General features: G+C 45.8%; 1 non-coding gene across 1 annotated transcript; it reads left to right on the top strand.

The window, feature by feature from the left end:
* The first annotated feature begins 337 nt into the window (after nucleotides 1-337).
* TRNAM-CAU (transfer RNA methionine (anticodon CAU)) lies at nucleotides 338-410 on the top strand. Its single transcript has one exon. It is a non-coding gene; the product is annotated as a tRNA-Met (tRNA).
* Nucleotides 411-10,513: the final 10,103 nt, after the last annotated feature.

The following is a 10,513-nucleotide window of genomic DNA, read 5'->3' as shown; positions in this document are numbered from 1 at the left end:
CTTCACTCGAATCCCCACTCGATTCAGCCACTGCAGAGAGTTTGAAGATAGCGATCCGTGACGTACTATCCAGTCTAACACGGCGAGAAGCTAAGGTTATCTGCATGCGTTTTGGTATCGACATGAATACTGATCATACGCTAGAGGAGGTCGGCAAAGCAATTTGTGGTTACTCGGGAGCGGGTGCGGCAAATTGAGGCTAAAGCGCTCCGTAAAATGCGTCATCCTAGCCGTTCGGAGAAGTTAAGTGATTTCCTAAGGAGTTAGAAACAGCTCGACAGCCCAGGGCTAATTTTGTATCATGCTCTCCTTATCTGTCTCTAGATGAGGCAGATTTGGCCCCTTAGCTCAGTGGTTAGAGCAGACGACTCATAATCGTTTGGTCCCCCGTTCAAGTCGGGGAGGGGCCACCATAACTACAGTTACCTGCCGGACCCGGTACATTCCATAAATCTCTTTGTGTCAACTAACAAGCACGGTAATGGGTTTTCCATTATTCGCTGTTCGGCCGGGAAACCGGGTATTGTTAGGTCTGCAGCAATTATCTAACTGACCCGCTATCACCCCCTGTCAATGAGTTGGTGAATACCTGATAAATGCTAGCTCCCGAGCTAGCAAAGAAAACTTGATAAAAACCTTAAACCGCAAGTATCAAGTTAAACATTGGTTTAGACCAGTGGTTTTAAACAAGGGCAGTCTTACAGACAATCTTTAAAAAATTGATATCAGTTAACCCTCGTTAATTCCTGTGATTGATATTTGGTAAACGGTAGCTATTAACTATTTTATTAGGGGAGGATGCTTTCGACCAATGATAAATAATTGGGGAAAACCGTTGAGCATGTTAAAATAATGTTGATAAGCGATTCATGGTTAAGGTAACGGTTGAATCGATGACTAAACAACAGTTAGCGGCACATACTCCCATGATGCAACAATATTGGCGTATTAAAGCACAGCATCCTAATAGCTGGCTATTTTACTGGATGGGGGATTTTTATGAGGTGTTTTACGAGGATGCTGAGCGGGCAGCGCAGCTACTAGCCATCTCCTTACCCACTCGCGGTCAGTCGGCGGGTGCCCCGGTCCCAATGGCTGGGATACCTTATCCTGCTGTGGATAGCTATTTGGCTAAATTGGTCCAACTGGGTGAATCGGTGGCCATTTGTGAGCAGGTAGGGGAGGCTTCTCCTGGGAAAAAAGGGCCGATGGAGCGGCAAGTAGTGCGCATCGTTACCCCTGGAACTATTAGCGATCAAGCCTTGCTGCCAGAGTGGCGTGACAATCTGCTGGCAGCCGTTTGGCAAGAGTCCGGCCACTTTGGTTATGCAACTCTTGAGATCAGCAGTGGGCGCTTCTGCTTGAGTGAACCCCTGGATTCGAGTGCTATGGTGGCGGCACTACAGCGTACTTATCCGGCAGAGCTCTTCTATCCAGAGGTTTTTGAGTCCTTTTGTTTGATTGAGCAACGCTCTGGATTGCGGCGGCAACATCCCTGGATCTTTTCCCTAACAACAGCTCGACAGCAACTAAATTTACAATTTGGTACCCAGGATCTGCATGGCTTCGGTGTAGAGAATGCCGAGCATGGATTACGAGCAGCCGGTGCACTACTGCACTATGTTAAGCGTTATGAGAAGCGGGTTCTGATGGTTCAAAGCCGCGCCCTTGCCTTAGAGAAGGCGCTGTATCAACAGCTATTTGATCAATTTATGCCATATTTACCAGCGCTGCAACAGAGTGCATCCGCCTTGGCCAAATTAGATGTGTTGGTCAATCTGGCCGAGCGCGCAGAACAGTTGGGCTATCAGCGTCCCCACTTCAGTGAGCAGCCGGGAATTTGGATTGATGCTGGGCGCCATCCGGTGATTGAACAGGTACAGAAAAATCCTTTTGTCGCCAATTCATTGGAGCTTTCTGAAGAGCAGCGTCTTTGTATCATTACCGGGCCTAATATGGGGGGTAAAAGCACCTATATGCGGCAAACTGCCTTAATTGTGATCTTGGCATATATAGGCAGTTATGTCCCTGCTAAGCAATGTCGATTAGGGCCGATTGATCGAATTTTTACTCAGATTGGCGCCGCTGATGATTTAGCGGCTGGCTGTTCCACTTTTATGGTTGAGATGAGTGAGACCACCAATATTTTGCATAAAGCTACCCGCCAAAGCTTAGTGCTACTGGATGAAATTGGTCGCGGGACTGCCACCTATGATGGCTTGTCGTTAGCCTGGGCGTGTGCTGAGACGTTGGTTAATGATTTGCAAGCGCTGACGCTATTTGCCACCCATTATTTTGAACTTACCGCTTTAGCCAAACAGCTCACTGGGGTTGGCAATATGCATATTAGTGCAACCGAACATGAGCAGGGTATTGCCTTTATGCATACCGTCACCCATGGTGCAGCAAATAAAAGTTATGGACTGGCGGTTGCTAAAATAGCGGGCATGCCCGCTAAAGTATTAGAACGAGCACGAGATAAACTAGCACAGTTAGAGTCTGCCACCATGGGCGCCCCTATTCATCCGGTAATACCCCTCCCCCCCCTTCGTTGCCGCAACCACCTACCCCGGATCCGCGATTGGCTACGTTAGAAGCCTTAGATCTGGATAGGTTAACTCCCCGCGAAGCATTGACTTGGTTATATCGCTTGAAACAGCAGTTATTTGGCTGCAAGTAAGGTTAACAGAAGGGTATAGACCGTTCGGCTATTTTGGTTGATATGATGACTTTTCAAGTGGGACAGCGGCTAGTGCAATAAAACTGACGTATAACCGTTGCTCCGGATTAGAGAGAGGGGGTAAATCCAATTTCCATCATTGGCTCGCTTAATAACAAGGAACTTGTTGTTGAAGCTGCTCACCATTAATTTTTAAATTAATAGGCTCGTTATTCAACGCGCCAATAGTGACGCTGATAAAGGTTTCAATAAACTATTAACTGCTAATTGAATTGTGATAGAAATAATGTAATTCCTGCTGTTGTTAATAAAGGCCATAACTGCTGTTGTGAAAAGGCGTTTGTTCCTTTTGATGATGAGGTGGTTGATGTTATAGAATGTGTTAATGGCGTTGTTGAAGTGGAGGTAGGAGTAGTTGTTGAAGTTGGTGATGGTGGCAATTCATTACTGATAATCCGATAGGATTCAGGAATATCTATAAAGTTTTCAAAGGGAATAATCGCAGTATTTTTAGTTTGGTTTTCTACTAGAATAGTCGTTGTTATACCAGGGTATATATTAATTTTCTCACCACCTTGACAAGTTAAGGGAAATGATTCCTGTTGTGGAGAAATTACTTGGTCACTGTAAAAATTTTCTTCATATTTAACACTACCAGTTGCGTCTTGGTAATTTACCCATCCATAGATTCTTCCAAAATTGGAAGTGAGTTTTCTTTCTTTGGATTCAAAAGTAAGTTTTAAATTATTGGTTGAAGTTTTATCAATGATAGCATTGAAAAAATTGTATTTTCCATCCCCTAATAGACGCATGGTGAATTTTTCACCAATCCATGCTTCCGAAATTAGAGCCTGATTGGAAAGGCGATAGGTTACATTAACAAATAATTTTTGATCATCTTCTTTCTCAGTAGTTATTGGGTCGTACCAAGGATTAATTTGGTTTTGACTCTGATTTTCCAGTTCAAAGTGATCGAATTCCTTATGATAGATACTTAATTTCTCCTTACCTTCATGGGTGAGAGAAAAAGTTTGAGTTTGCGCTGTTAGGCGTTGATTACCAATAAAATTCTGTTGAAACTGGGTTGTTCCTGTTGCATCTAGGTAACGTACGCTTGCATAAATATCATCGAAATAGTTATGAGGCTCAATTGCTTCAGATTTAAAGGTAATGGTGGAATTATTTAAGGAAGTTTGATCGATAATGATATTGAAAAAATTAGCATCACACGCTCCTTTCAAGCGAATGGTGAACTTTTTACCCATCCATTTTTCGGGAAGTAAGGCATGGTAGGCAGCATGGCAAGAGAGATTGTTCTGGGTTGCTTCTGTAGTTTTCAGGATATAAGTGCCTAGCATCAATAGCGTGTTTACTAGTTTAAATAAGTTCATCATATTATCCTCTGAAACTAGTTAGAGTAGTTTATGCAGTCGACAGCAGAATAGGTTAAACAAGCTCAGTGTGCTAACCAGTAGATTACTGAAATTTGCAGATTAGCTTATAAACGTTCTCTGTGTAACCTATTAAAGGTTAATTTACAGGTATAGCCGTCTACCAATGACCAATTATAAAAGTTATGTTTATAAATTTTTGTGATAATTATCGAATTTTGGAAAAATAAACAGGGTGAGTAGGCGATTTAATGACGCGATTGAAATAATACCGACAAATAATCTGGATCGTTGAGTAAAAACGCTATAAAACGCTATAAAACGCTATCTGGCTGGAATGTAGTATCAAAATATTTCCCGAGGAGGATATTAAAAATCGGCTTAACCCTCTTGGAATAGTAATTCTATAGTCGATCCCTGGGCTTGTATTAGCTTGCGTAACTGCTGTAGCGCCTCGACCTGAATTTGCCGTACCCGCTCACGAGTAACCCGAATTTCTTGACCTACCTCTTCTAGTGTGGCGGCCTCATAACCGAGCAGGCCGAAGCGGCGAGCCAGTATCTCGCAATGCTTAGTCGGTAGGGTATAGAGCCATTTAATAATCCTATGTTGCATTTCATCGTTTTCAAATAGATAGGCAGGATTTCTTTCCATCTCATCTGGCAATAAATTCGCCAGCAGCTTGTCGCTATCATCCCAACTGGGTAGGGAATCAATGGCCATGGTGCGTGCATTTAAACTGAGTAGTCGGCTGATATCATCAGTGGGTTTTTCCAACTTTGCGGCGATCTCTTCAACCGTTGGCTCATGGTCCAGCTGTTGCGATAAAAGTTTAGCAATTCGCAGATAGACATTGAGTTCCTTTACCACATGGATTGGTAAGCGGATAGTACGTGTTTGATTCATTAATGCTCGCTCAATGGTTTGGCGGATCCACCAGGTTGCATAGGTGGAAAAACGAAATCCCCGTTCTGGATCAAATTTCTCTAACCCATGGATTAAGCCCAAGTTTCCCTCTTCGATCAAGTCCAGCAGAGAGAGGCCGCGGTTGCTGTAGCGTCGCATAATTTTTACCACCAGACGTAAATTACTCTCGATCATTCGTCGGCGAGCACCCATATCGCCTTGTAAGGCCAGCCAGGCAAAATGGATCTCCTCTTCTGGCGTGAGCGGGGGGGACTGGCCGATTTCCCGCAAGTAGAGTTGAGTATTGTCAATAAATTCGTGAGATTCCGGTGACGGCAAGAAGTGCTCTTCGATAGCCTCTTCCTCAAGAATAAAGTTATCACACTCCTCATCAGCTAACAGGGCTTTGTTAAAAGATTCTAGTGGCTCCAGCGCTGGTTCAGAACAAACAGGCATTTCTGAATTCTCTGGCATTGGTAGCGGGCAATTTTTCTTCATGGTCTGTATCCTTGCAATGACCTGATTATAAAAGCAGTTTTACCTACCTGTTGTTATCAACGCTGCGGTAAATAGCGCAGTGAGTTGACCGACTTTCCTTGATAACGGATTTGAAAATGTAATTTTACCGAATGGGTGCCACTGCTTCCCATGGTGGCGATCTTTTGTCCCGATTTGATCAGCTGTTGCTCGCAAACTAACAGCCTATCGTTATGAGCATCGGCCGTTAACCAGTCCTTGCTGTGTTTAATGATTAATAGATGACCATAGCCCTGTAAGGCATTTCTGGCATAGACAACACGACCGGCAGCACTGCTATAGATGGTTTGCCCCTGTGACCCAGCAATATCGATACCGCGATTGCCACCATCAGCGTTACTGAATGCTTCAATGACCTTCCCTTGTGTCGGCCAACGCCATTGCGGCATGGGGGGGCCAGACGGTTGCTTAAGGGGGGTGTTACGGTGGAGGATGCCCCTTGTTCTTTAGAGTGATGGTTAGCCGTCGGTGCAACATTTCGGGTTGCTATAGAGGATGAAGGTTTAACCGGTACGGTAACTGGGCGTGGTAGCTTCTGCGGCTGATTCTGCGTTACATCGACCTCTTTAGGAAGGTTAATAATCTGTCCAGGATAAAGATAATAGGGGGGCCTAAGCCGGTTGCTGTCCGCCAAGTGCGCGACCGAGCAGCGGTGATGTTGGGCAATCAGCCAAAGAGTATCGCCTGGCTGCAGCCGATACTGACCATCGTTTAGCAAATCCTTAGCAGGTAAGCCGAATGTGGCCAGTAATGTCACTACTTCAGCTGGGGGGCTGCTCGGCTGTCTACTACAGCTGACGAGCAACATCCCCACGACTAAAGAGCATACTTGGGTTTGCCTCCACTGAGTGGAGCTTTTTCGGTTGTTTGTCAATAGGTTACCAGTCATCCCTTGGCTATCTATTGCCTGAGTATTAGGGTAAAAAATACTTACACCTATATAATAGCTGGTTACTTAGGTAAGTGAAAAGTAGGTTTGATGTTTATTTTTAGTAATCTGTTGACTAGAGTATCTACTCAATCTTTCTTTAGAATAGCGTACTTGTTCTGTTACCTTTGCCCTTTATAGGGCACCGAATACGCTGATGAGTTTTTTTCGTTTCTTTATTAGTCAACCAGTTCAAGGTCTACTTTGGCTGTCATTTATACTTAAACGGCATTATTTAAACTAAAGTGCCGGCAATCAAAGGAACGAATCGGACAGGGGCAATCAGCTCATGGTGAAAGCCACTGGCCTTTTGGGTCAAGCGTACCAGCTGTTGCTGGGACTCGCCCACGGGGATGACCAAACGACCACCAATAGTCAATTGATCACATAAGGGTGGCGGGATGTGAGGTGCGGCGGCAGTGACCAGGATGGCATCAAAAGGCGCTTGCGCAGGCCATCCTTGATAGCCATCGCTATAGCAGGCGGTGATATTGAATAATCCTAGCCGCTTAAAACGCTGTTTGGCTTGCCACAATAAGAAATTAATACGTTCAATGGTATAAATATCGGCGGCTAATAAGGATAACACCGCCGCTTGATAACTGCTGCCGGTGCCGACCTCGAGTACTTTTGCTTGTGGGGTTAATTGCAGTAATTCAGTCATGCGGGCGACAATATAGGGTTGGGAGATAGTTTGCTGCGAGCCAATTGGCAATGCCCGATTTTCATACGCTTGCTCAGTCAACGCCTCATCAACAAAGTATTGACGAGGAATACGCAGCATCGCTGATAACACCTGCTGATCGGCAATGCCTTGCTGGCGTAACTCTTCGATTAATCGTTGCTGTCGTTGCTCACTATTCATTGTGTAGCCATCAAGCTATCATCCACAGCTTTCTATAAAACCATCATTTAATGATCTCACTCTTGGCTAACTTTGATGTTATCACAGCTTATCAACTGCAGTGTGAACCTTTTTTCAAAGGGAGCCATCCCGCAAGCCTGTAAAAATTAGATACTGATTGACAGGGAACAGCGCCCAGTTATCATTCAAACTACTACGTAAAGTATAGAGTCTTTTATGAAAAAAAATCGGCGGATTAACCAGTGGAGGTGATGTAGCAGGCATGAATGCCGCTTTTCGCGCTGTGGTTCGTACGGCGCCACAGACTGTATTAAATGCTATTAAGCAATTGCCAGATACTTCAACATCCCATCAACGGCTCTTGATCATGGAAGTGATGGACTACGGTGGCGGTGAATTTATACAGTTGCCTGTAAACCTTTTGATCAGTAAGCGTTGGTTGTAGCCATCCGAGCGGTGATTCAACGCGGGAAAAAACATGCTATCGTGGCGATTACCGAAAATATTTGTGATCCCCACCGGTTAGCGAACACTATTGAACAGCAAAGGTACCTTTTAAACAGGAGCGGTTAACGTTGGCGAAGCGAAGAAGCTCTTTTAACCGAGAAATCCCTCAATGAATTTTGTATACCCTGATCGTTATCGGAGAGCACTGTTCCGCCAACCGGTTGATAGAGCACCGGTTTGGTTTATGCGGCAAGTAGGACGCTATTTGCCGGAGTATCGTGCCTTACGCGCTCAGGCAGGAGACTTTATGTCCCTCTGCCGCAAAGCCGATTTAGCCTGTGAAGTTGCCTTACAACCACTGCGCCGTTTTGCTCTCGATGCGGCTATTCCATTTTCAGATATCTTGACCATTCCCGATGCCAGGGGGTTAGGGCTGCAATTTATTCCCGGTGATGGGCCACGCTTTGAACGCCCACTAGGTCGATTATATGAGATTCAGCAGTTAGCCATTCCTGATCCAGAAGTGGAATTGGGCTATGTGATGGAAGCCGTGGTGCGATTACGCCGTGCTTCGCAAGACTCTGTGCCTTTAATTGGCTTTTCTGGTAGCCCCTGGACCTTAGCGGCTTATATGTTGGAGGGTAAAGCGAGTCGGACCTTTCCGCAGATACAGCAGCTGTTAGAGCAGCAGCCGGCGACCTTGCACTGTCTGCTGGGGAAACTGGCTGAGAGTATCCGATTATATCTTGATGTGCAAATTCAGGCGGGCGCCCAGGCTATCATGCTGTTTGACAACTGGGGTGGATTGTTGAACCACCACAGCTATCCTAAATTCTCCTTAGCCTATCTGCAGCAGATTGTTGAGGGACACATTCAGCTGCCGGGACAACCAGCGATTCCAGTGACCCTGTTTACCAAGGGAGGTGGTGCCCGGTTAGAGCAGCAAGCTTTAATCGGTTGCCAAGCTTTGGCGATTGATGAGCAAGTGAATCTGGCAGAAGCGCGGCGGCGTGTTGGCGATCGGGTCACCCTACAAGGCAATTTAGACATCGCTTTGCTCTATGCTCCACGTGAGACGCTCCAGCAAGCGCCCCGACGACTGGTGGCTGAATTTGGCCCTGGTTCAGGGCATATTGTGAATCTCAGCCATGGAATTCCACCTGATGTACTCCCAGAACAGGTTCAGGCAGTCATTGAAGCAGTGCAAGCAGGGGGGATGACGGCAACCTGCCCTCCGGACAGCTGCTGATGAGTCCTATAGAAGTTCAAGCATTATAGCAGTGGCAACGGCAACAGGTGGCCCGCATTGTATTACAAGATGAGTTTGCCGATCCTGCTTGGATCGGGGGGGGGCTGATGTAGGATTTGAACAACAGGGGAGAATAACACGCGTAGCGATAGTGATCTTTAGCTATCCTTCCTGGCAGCTTGTCGAGTGTCAAATTGCTCGTGTGCCCACTAGCATGCCCTATATCCCTGGCCTGTTGGCCTTTCGTGAGTATCCTGCTTTATTGGCAGCTTGGCAACAGATTAGCCATCGACCGCAGTTGTTATTCATCGATGGTCAGGGCATTGCCCACCCGCGTCGCCTGGGAATTGCTAGTCATTTTGGCCTATTAACGGAGGTTGCCACTATTGGTGTTGCCAAGCAGCTCTTGTGTGGTTACTCAGAAACGCTAGGGGAGTCACAGAATAGTGTAACTGCCCTCTGGGATGGCCAACAGCAGCTGGGATGGTGCTGGCGTAGTAAAGGGCGTTGCCGACCCCTGTTTATCTCTCCCGGACATCGAATTAGCTTAGGGAGCGCCCTGTTATGGTCATAACGCAGTACGCAAGGTTACCGCTTACCAGAACCTATCCGCTGGGCTGATGCGCTAGCATCCCGTCATTTATCAAATCAAATGGCTAGGGTCTGTAGTCATTGCAAATTAATTAGTTGAAGAATAATAGCCAACACTTATTATTGCGGTTATGAGCCTGCCATGCCACTGGCTGCTCCGTAACCAGTGGAGTCGAAGCTAAAGACGAACAGGCTGGGAATAGGAATTAATGATAAGTTAGATCTTCGATTATCGCTATCAGGATCACTACTCGCTACGAACAATTAAAATTAAATTACCTAAGCACGATCGCTGTGGTGTGTCGTTGATGGTTGCCTATATAAAATGCCAACAGCACCTAGTTTGATTCAGTAAACTTGAAAAAATCTGCAATTTCTTCAGTTAATTGTTGACAGATGATTTACAGTACTAGTTAATTTGTTCTACAGTTAGCAAGGTAGTATTAAGGCTGTTAAAAGGAAGTGCAGAGCGATGAGCTAAACAGTGGCTCTGTTTATTGTAAAACCGAGTAACCGGAAAAATCTAAGGACAAGCTATGAATAAGACGCAACTGATTAGTGAAGTAGTGGATAAAGCAGCATTAACCAAAACTCAGGCCAAAACAGCGCTAGAGACGGTTTTGGCTGCAATCACTGAGTCGTTGCAACAGGGCACTTCGGTGCAGTTAGTATATTTCGGAACCTTTAAAACCAGCTATCGTAAGGCACGTACCGGACGTAACCCAAGAACGGGTAAAGCAATGGAGTTGTCAGCCGTGACGGTGCCGTCGTTTGTCGCCGGTAAGGGATTGAAAGAAGCGGTTAATAGCTGAATTTGCGCCTACAGCGTTCTAACGCGAGTGCTCTAGCGGAGGGGTACAAGTTCTCTAATCCTCTGTTCTGAGTGCTATGATAGCGCCCGGTGACCTATATCACGGCG

This window comes from Artemia sp. Qi Xiang Cuo, chromosome 3, assembly GCF_049724085.1.
Source record: "Artemia sp. Qi Xiang Cuo chromosome 3, ASM4972408v1, whole genome shotgun sequence".
NCBI lineage: Eukaryota > Metazoa > Arthropoda > Branchiopoda > Anostraca > Artemiidae > Artemia > Artemia sp. Qi Xiang Cuo.
Note: the sequence above shows the minus strand (reverse complement) of the source record. Positions and strands in the feature narration are given on the sequence as shown.